This window comes from Crocuta crocuta, unplaced genomic scaffold (genome assembly GCF_008692635.1).
Source record: "Crocuta crocuta isolate KB4526 unplaced genomic scaffold, BGI_CrCroc_1.0 scaffold211, whole genome shotgun sequence".
Taxonomy (NCBI): domain Eukaryota; kingdom Metazoa; phylum Chordata; class Mammalia; order Carnivora; family Hyaenidae; genus Crocuta; species Crocuta crocuta.
Window position 1 is genome coordinate 1,353,535 of NW_027527939.1, and position 9,471 is coordinate 1,363,005.

At 35.0% G+C, this 9,471-nt stretch overlaps 1 pseudogene; it reads left to right on the plus strand.

Annotated features, from left to right (window-relative positions):
- The first annotated feature begins 5,756 nt into the window (after positions 1-5,756).
- LOC144221752 (non-selective voltage-gated ion channel VDAC1 pseudogene) lies at positions 5,757-6,221 on the plus strand (annotated as a pseudogene).
- Positions 6,222-9,471: the final 3,250 nt, after the last annotated feature.

The following is a 9,471-nucleotide window of genomic DNA, read 5'->3' on the forward strand; positions in this document are numbered from 1 at the left end:
GTCTGCTGCCTCCATTTCTAATTCTCTGATACTCTAAAAAACAATTCATTAGAATCTGTAATTTCTACAATTTCCTGCTCTGATCCACTTCCAGACTCTGCTGTCACAAACAGTAAAGGAAGCTACTTGTTCCATGCAATATGACTTAATTGTCTATCTCCCTTTTCTTGTTAAGTTTTAAAGGCATGAGGTACCATTTTTTACAAATTAATTTTAATGTTTATTTTTGAGAGAGAGAGAGAAAGAGAGAGAGAGAGAATGAGTGAGCGAGCCAGGGAAGGGCAGAGAGAGAGAGAGAGAGTGCGCACTAGGGAGAGGGAGACACAGAATCCAAAACATGCTCCAAGCTCTGAGCTGTCAAAACAGAGCTGGATGCAAGCCCTGAGATTTTGACTTGAGCCAAAGTTGCACATTTAACTGACTGAGCCACCCAGGTACCCTGGCATGAGGGTACCATTAAACTCCGCCATCAATAGTCCTTATAAGGAAAGACTACACATAAAAGTCAGAAGTTCACAATAGAAATAAAAAATTTACTAGTTTTATTTATCTGTAGAAGAAACAAAGAATTCTCTTATAAAAAAGACTGTAAATATGGAAGGTCATGTGGAAGAAAGATTACTCCTATCAGCTTATATCTAGATCTTAAAAACCATATCGTTTTAAGGTGCCTGGGTGAGCTTAATCTCTGGGGCCAAAAGCAAAGAAGATGGTTGTAGGAAGAAAAAAATAGGTGAAGATAATGTTTCATCTTAGCTACAAAAGAGAGAGTAGCCAGCCTTACTTCTGCTTTTCAAACACAGTAAATTGCCTGGTGGTAAAGTGTATCTGCAGGAATTGTAAGAGGGCTAAGTTACCAAAACATGGATACTAAGGACAGAATCATTCACACTAATAGCTATGCTGCACACACACACACACAAACTGTTCCCAGTAGTTGAGAGGGGAATTCTAAGCCATAATTCCATGGAAACCTGAAGATGAGTTTATTTGGATAGGAGATGAAAGGGGCCCTGAGGATTGTTCTTCCTCTTCCCAACTATCTAATTTCATTCTATTTCTGAATATAGAAGATTGTGTATAGTAAAAAAAAAAAAAAGAAATTATCTGAAAACTTCAAGTATCATTTTTCAGTAAAGATAGGGTTGTCATATTTTCTATAGTTTTTGAAAAGGGAGATGCAACAAAACTTCACACCTTTTGTTAGGACAAGCTGTATGGTGAAAAAAAGCATAATATTACAAGAAGCAAACCTTAGATCTGCTTTTTAAAACCTAGTAGCATCAATTTTATAGGTACTAAAAATTTCAGATTTTCACAAATTTCTTTAAATCTTACTTTTTAATAGTGATATTATGTTTCCGTTTTTATTGCAGTTTTGTTGGTATTTTATTGGAGAGTTGAAAGAGAGCTGCATTATATGGTGGTATTCAAATGCTTTTTAAACTAGCAAATTAGAAGACTAGATATATTGAAATAATAAACAAGTTAGTAATTATCTATTACGACTAATAGAATTTCTAATGATTTGATTTAAAAACTGTACTCTACAGATTTAGAGATTGTATGGAAAATCAACAGTGTATCAAAAGCAAATTTTCACACATCTGCATATATGTGTGTGTACGTATGTGTGTGCGTGTGTCAGAGAATAAAATGTCATGTTTGTGTGAATGAAAAGAATACAGTTGCCTTGATAGCAGTATTTTAGCAATATTTTTATACTACAGAAACAAATAACTGTTCCTAAAGTAGAATGGGCTATAAACTCTATGAGCTTACATTTATTTGTTTTATTGTAACACAAAGCCCAAAACATAAAAAGAACTCAATAAATACTTGTTAAATGACAAATTAGATATTGGTATATTGTCTGAAAATGTCTCTGTATAGTAGACTACATAGTAAGATAAAAGACGATAGTATTTGTAGAAAAAAAAAGCTGAATTTTATTTATTTCATGGTTGGTTTCTCTAAGAACATTCTGACAAGGATTGCAATTAGGTTTCAAACTAGTGAAGTGTTTGTAGGTGTGTTGCAAACATGTGTTCATTTAACAAAGAAAAAAATACTAAGACTTTTGGAAGGATTTCCACGTACTTTTTTTTTTCTGGATATGTAGCCAGAGGATAAACAAGGGAGCAAGTGAAGCTAGAAAGACTATTAGTAGAATAGCATTTAAAATAATAAGAATAAAAATAAAATCATATGCTGTGACCCAGAACAGTGTTGTAATTAAATTTACTGGGGCAGAAAATTTACTTTGTGAATTAATATCACCTTTTGGCAATTTAATGTCTTTTGGTGTAAATACAAATCCATATTATCTTTCCATCTATTTTATATAATATTTACTCCAGCGCCTTCTTAAAAATAGAAACCACTACTTTTAAGCTTAAGGACATGTCTAAAACCAATATCTCACAATTATTTGAGCTTTATTTTCTCTCTATAACTTTATCTAAAAAAAGCCAAACTTAAAGTTACATAGTATAAGCATGGAAAGGATAAAACATGATCAGATACTAATAACTACCATTTGCTTCATATGGAAAACTACTGAAATACATGTTAAGAAAAACATTTTATTCTTCCTATTCCATGAAGGAGATTATAAGATTATAATTATATTGGAATTATATTACTTGGCTTCTCTGTACACCCTCATTATTCCTACTAAAAGGAGGAGTAAAATATCCAATGGGGATTTTACAGTTTTGCTTTTCCTTTTACTCTGTGATACGAGGGTCTCTGCTCTGCACTTGTCCTTGTACCAAGTTCAATGAGCAAGGTCTGTTTAAGCCAGGTCTGTGGTTTTCTAACAGGACTTGTATGGTCAAGTCTAATTCTAGTTAGTGGTTTTTTTCCCCCACATCTATGTCCTCCAGGTACCATTAGGTTGTTTTTGTTATTTTAGAGTTGGTAATAGAACTGCCTTATTTATTTATTAATTATTTTTATTTGAGAGAGAGAGACAGAGAGTGAAAGTTGAGGAGAGGGGCAGAGGGAGAGAGAGAGAATCTTAAGCAGGGTCCATGATCAGTGAGAAGCCTAATGCGAGGCTCCATTCCACAACACTGGGATCATGACCTAGCTGAAATCAAGAGTCAGATGCTTAACTGACTGACCACCCAAGAATCCCAGACTGACTTTTTAAAAAGTGAAGTATAGTTGACACACAGCGTTATATTAATTTCAGATATACAACATAGTGATTCCACAGGTCTATATGTTATGCTATAGAGAGCTGACATTTTTGTCTCTAATTCTCTTTTTTTAACTGGTTTAGAAGTCAGTAGCAGAAATAGGGGTGTTGTTTATAGAGTTCCCTGAAACTCTAGCATCATGGAAAATGTATAGAACACTTATGTCAAGAAACATCGCTCCTACTAAAAAAAGTTGAGTTCCAAAATTATTCTAGGACATTAATAACTAAGAAATGTTAATCTTTTATCCTTTATCTTCAATAAAAGAAATCAGTTATCCTTCCAACTTTTTTCATTAGTAAAATAATTAGGTATCCTAACTCTACCAGGTGCATCCACTCCAGATATTATGGAACTAATGCTAAAATATTAAAAACATTTCTCTGAAAATAAATGACTTAGCACATATTGTCTATGTTTCCATGGTGACATAATCATTTTATTATGTTGAATCAGCTCAATGATAGGAAGTGTTTTCTTCATTCCAAAGAAGTATATGCTGTAGATCTATGTATGAATAATCAATTTGTTGGCATTATCTCACAAAGAACAAAATTGTGTAGCAGCAGTAGATAAGTTTTTCCTCATTTTAATGTCTTCACATAAGATAATTTTACCACTAACAATTACAATCACGAAAAACATGATCTTTTCTTCATAGTCTTAAAAAGCAAAACATTACATTACTTTGCTTAATTTTAGAACGCCGTCTGTATTTACATTCTTTACAAAGTGCTTAATAGATTCTTATAGCACTATAGATTTATTTTGGGTCTCATTTATTCATTCATTCAGAAAGGTTGACCGGTATCTACTTGGTTCGAGGCACTATACAATCGTAAACAGCATTCACATCACAGTAGCTTCATGGAGCTCACTTTCTATATTTTAGGGATCATAATATTTATACTGTTCCGAAAATTATTTTTAACATGATAGAATGTTTTAAGTTATATATATTGTAAAATATTTTTGAAAATATCATTGTAATATATTTGCATAATGTTACATTTATGGATACACAATACACTAAACCAATTTCTTGTTTTTAGACAGTTTGGCTGTTCCAGTTTTTCAAAATGACAAGAATGTTGCAATGACAAACTATATGCAGTCACTTTAAGTACATCTGGATTTTTTTGGGGGGGGTGAATTTTAGGGTCCAAATTTTTAATCTTTTAAAAACCATTTTATAAATAATGCCAAGCATACTTGATTGTCTAACTCAATTATCCTCTATATTTCTTGGTTAACTTAGTGCAAAAATAAACATTACACTGTATGTCATTTAAAATATGTACAATTTTAATAACAAAATTATATAGCATAATTAAATAAATTTGTAACAATCATCTTAAACTGTGTCTAGATTTTCAAAATACTTTTTTCTTTCAAGATATTCCATTCCCCCATCTGAAAAAGAAATTTAGATAATTCAACTTTAGTGAACACTAATACATGTAATTAGTTTCTAGCCTACCTCCACAACCCAAGGGTTTCTGAAAGTAGGAGGGTTATTAGAGCACAGTAATCAATGTTTGTAACAATTGCCCTGTTGAATGGTGAAATTGCTTTTGGTTCCTTTGATGTTAAATTATGGATTATTTCAAAGCTTTACTTACACTATCAAGCTATTAGGTATCAACTGATTGCTTAGAAAGATTACTCGCATTTCGGAAAGTTTTCTGTCATCTCCACTGTCATTTGCTGATTTGGAAAGCATGCGAGCACACTCTCCTGTATATGACTTTTTACAGTAACTCATGTGAGTCAGAGTCTTTAAAGTCTTCAAAAAACCCAACAGGTGGGAAAGAGTAAAACAGTGAGAAAGTAGCTCTAACCTCTGAAATATTATCAAAAGTTACTGAAAGATTAATTTTCATCTTTTTACTCAAAGTAGAATAAAACAGTATCATTTTCTCATCTGAATTACATTGCTAGCTCAGGTTAGATCAGTGGCAAATTTAAATGGAACATTTTATAACTGTTTCTCTATTTGAATAGTTTCTGATAGTTGAGAACTTGGAATGTTAAACTATTCATAAATAATAAAAATGGCAGAAAAAAGTCTTCATTCTTAAGGTGACCCACATTCATTAAAAATGTTCACTCTCGTGGGTTCCTTGCCCTGTAGCCTCCACAGTAGCAGCTGCTTAACCCATAGCCACTACCCCCGAGTAGACGATGGTTGTGCCTCCATGTATGCTGATCCTGAAAAATCTTCCCCAAGGGTTATGGATTTGGCTTAATAAAATGGGACTTGAAAACAAAAATCTGAGAATGGACTGGAATTTGAAAGGTCAGGTTCAGCCAACACTGAGACCACCAAAGTGGCGGGCAGTCTGGAAACCAAGTACAGATGGACTGAATGCGGTCAGATGTTTATGGAGAAATGGAACATGGACAACAGGCTAGACACGGTACTGTGGAAGATCAGCTTACACATGGATTGAAGCTGACCTTTGATCCATGCTTCTCACCAAACACAAGGGGGTAAATGCTAAAATTAAGACAGGGTATAAGCAGGAGCACATCAACCTGGGCCGTGACATGTATTTCAACTTCCCTGGCCCTCCAGTCCAGGGAGCTCTGGTGCTGGGTTTTGAAAGCTGGCTGGGTGGCCATCAGATAAATTTTGAGACTGCAAAGTCTCCAGTGACCCAGAGCAGCTTTGCGGATGGTTACCAGACTGATGAATTCCAGCTCCATGCTAGTAAACAACAGGGCAGAGTTTGGTGACTCCATTTATCAGATGGTGAACAAGAAGTTTAGAGATGGCTGTTAATCTGGCCTGGACAGCAGGAAATAGTAACACTCGCTTTGGAATAGCAGCAGGTCGACCCTGACATCTGCTTCTCTACTAAAGGGAACAACTCGAGCTCTAGCCTGATAGGTTTCAGGTTCCCTCAGACCCTAAAGCCAGGTATCAAACCAATGCTATCAGATCTGCTGGATGGCAAGAATGTTAATGCCGGTGGCCACAAGCTTGATTGAGGACTGGAATCTCAGGCATAAATGAATACTGTACAATCATTTAATTTAATTTAATTTTTTAATGTTTTAAAGTGTTTATTTCTGAGAGAGAGAGAGAGACAGCATGAACAGAGAAGGGTCAGAGAGAGCGGGAGATACAGAATCTGAAACAAGCTCAAGGCTCTGAGCTGGCTGTCAGCGCAGAGCTGGATGCGGGGCTCAAATCCATCAACTGTGAGATCATGACCTGAGCCAAAGTTGGGCGGCTAACTGACTGAGCCACCATGGTACCCCCAATCACTTAATTTTAAACTATTTAGATCATAGCTAGCTTCAGAATTTAGTGCAGCTTTTAGTGTTGTGTGTCTGGGATGCAAGTGTTGGTAAATACCGTATTAGACCTCCAGGTTAAAGATGATTCAGCTTTAAGATGTTAGCCTTTCAGAAGTACAGAAGAAACCCAATGCCAAAAAATAAAAAATAAAAAATAAAAAGAATCCTTTCAGCCATAGACTTGGGTGGAACTTGATGGCTCCTCTAGAGATGTCAGGCTTCTTTTTTATCTAATAATAGCTGCAAGTGGAAGCTGATAATTTGTAGGCACTTTGTGAATTGGTATTGAGTAAATGAATGAAATTACGACTTTCTGAGAGTTGAATTTTCGTCTCCTACCCAAATGAAGGAGAGACTCATTGTGGTGTGTACAAACTCATCTGAAAGAGGCATTTTTTTAAGACAGATTTTCATGAACTGTTTCCATCTCGGTTCATCACATCATTTACACCAAAAGTCGTCTGCAGGGCATGGTAGCTATTTCTTTTGTGCCATTTTGGGGTGGAGAAGGTGGATGTGATGAAGCCAATAATTTAGGACTTAATTCCCTCTCCCGTTGTGTGTGTTTTTTTTTTAATTTTTAAAATTTTTTAAAAAAATTTATTTCTGAGAGAGAGACAGCATGAGGACTGGAGGGTCAGAGAGAGAGGGAGACAGAATTGGAAACAGGTTCCGGGCTCTGAGCTAGCTGTCAGCACAGAGCCCAATGTGGGGCTCAAACCCACGAACCATGAGATCATGACCTGAGCCAAAGTCGGACGCTTAACCGACTGAGCCACCCAGGCGCCCCACACGTTGTGGTTTTTGCCCTTGCACTAGATTATGAAAGAGGTTCTAAGAGTCCCAGCTGTAAACTGACAAGAGTGTCTGTAGTCACATGGTGACAACACTTGAAATCTACATTGGACTTCTATTATATTCTTGTCACTTAGTTTATTTTTTAGTAATTTAATGGGTACATTTTAGGGTCTTCCATTTTGTGTGGAATTAGATTCTCTCCTTCAAAATGCTATAATTAACATCACGTAAAGTAAAAGCTTGTATAAAATATTAAAACCTAAAAAAAGTTCACTCTCTTGAGTAAATGAAGATTTGAAGGGTTCACTAATGGTTTTACCTAGCAAGATAATTTTTTGTGCCTGGATTTATAAATTTAGGTGATATACCAAAAAATTAGCTTAGTTCTGTGAATGATCCCAATCTTTGTGTGTGTGTGTATATAACATTTTATCTCAAATATTAATTATACTCTTCAAATATATAAAATATTTTTCATCAAATAATTTTACTAATAAATTATTTAACTTTTATTTATTGTTCTTGTAGATTAATCTCACTCTTAATTAGATAACAATTATCTCTCTAGTTTTAATATTATTGGATACTTGCAAAATGTATTGGTCATTACACATTTCATCCTTTAAGGATAAGCTGCTATGTGGGTAATTAGATGGGTAATTGATTTAATGGATTTCTTAACACTAACAAGGTTACAGAATTCTTGGGCCCTTTATTTCTTCTTTAAAGATCACACATATACACATTATTAGAAGTTGGACCCAGGTATGAAGAATTCACAATTCTTAAATAGCAATGACAGCTAGATGTTGAGTGTTTATTAGGTACCAGGGACTATTTTATTTACTTTATAAGTATCGACTCATACCTCTCTTTTGAGTAAGGTGAAATGTGTTCTGCATGTTATGCATGAGAAAACTGAACACTGAAAAATTACATAACTTGTCTAAGTTCTTACATTTTGTAAGTGGCAAAGCCAAGATTCATGTCCAAAGGAATTAGACTTAAATACCCACTCTATTAAACATGTTATATCGGGGTGCCTGGGTGGCTCAGCTGGTTGAGCGTCCGACTTCAGCTCTGGTCATGATCTTATGGTTCGTGGGTTCGAGCCCTGTGTCGTTGGATTCTGTGCTGATGGCTAGCTCAGAGCCTGGAGCCTGCTTCTGATTCTGTGTCTCCCTCTTTGCCTCTCCCCTGCTCACGCTGCCTCTCTCTCTCTCTCTCTCTCTCTCTCAGAAATAAATAAAACATTAAAAAATTAATTAAACATCATGTTATATAGTGTATTACTTTATAAGATATAGTACACCATAAGAAGCAGAAATAACAAAGTTCAGAAATAGAGATATTTGGGGCTCAAATTAAAATTCTCCTGACAATACAGGAGCTTTATATACTAGGCACTGTATACCACCCAGGTGTAAGACACTTTTATTTATTTATTTATTTATTTATTTATTTATTTTTACAAATAGTTTATTGTCAAATTAGTTTCCACATAACACTCAGTGCTCATCCCCAAAGTGCCCTCCTCCATGCCCATCCCCCCCTCCCCCCCACNTAGGCTCTTTCCATGTTTTAGCTATTGTGGAGAGTGCTGCTATGAACATTGGGGTACATGTGCTCCTATGCCTCAGCATTTCTGTAAGACACTTTTAAATTCATTACCTCATGTAAGCTTCAAATAATCTTACAATATTTTTTCTTCAAGATTAATAAAACTGATGACTGGAATTTGAACCCAGGCTCTCTCCAGAATAAGATCATCTTTCTGCTACAATGTCTCTCCTTATTAAATGTAGTAAAGAAAGTGCCTGAGACTGAATTTTTTTCCATGTGATATCCTTCAAAAGTATCTTCTGATTTTAAAATTAAAATCAAAAAGTATTATTAAGTACCGGATGAATTCTATGCTGTTTTGTCATACAAGCAACGGTTTTCAATTTACTGTGTGGTGGTAGCTATTCTCCAATTTTGTCATGGATGTTAGAATGGTATTCACAAGACAACACTTCTCTAAATAAAGATGATTTCTAACTAGTGTATCTTTATACTAACTTAACCAGTCACTAACTAACTTATAAAAGTTAAGCTGGAGTTGGATACTCTGTTATTATTAGAGCACACCAATATATCTAATAACTATGAAATGGGGGCA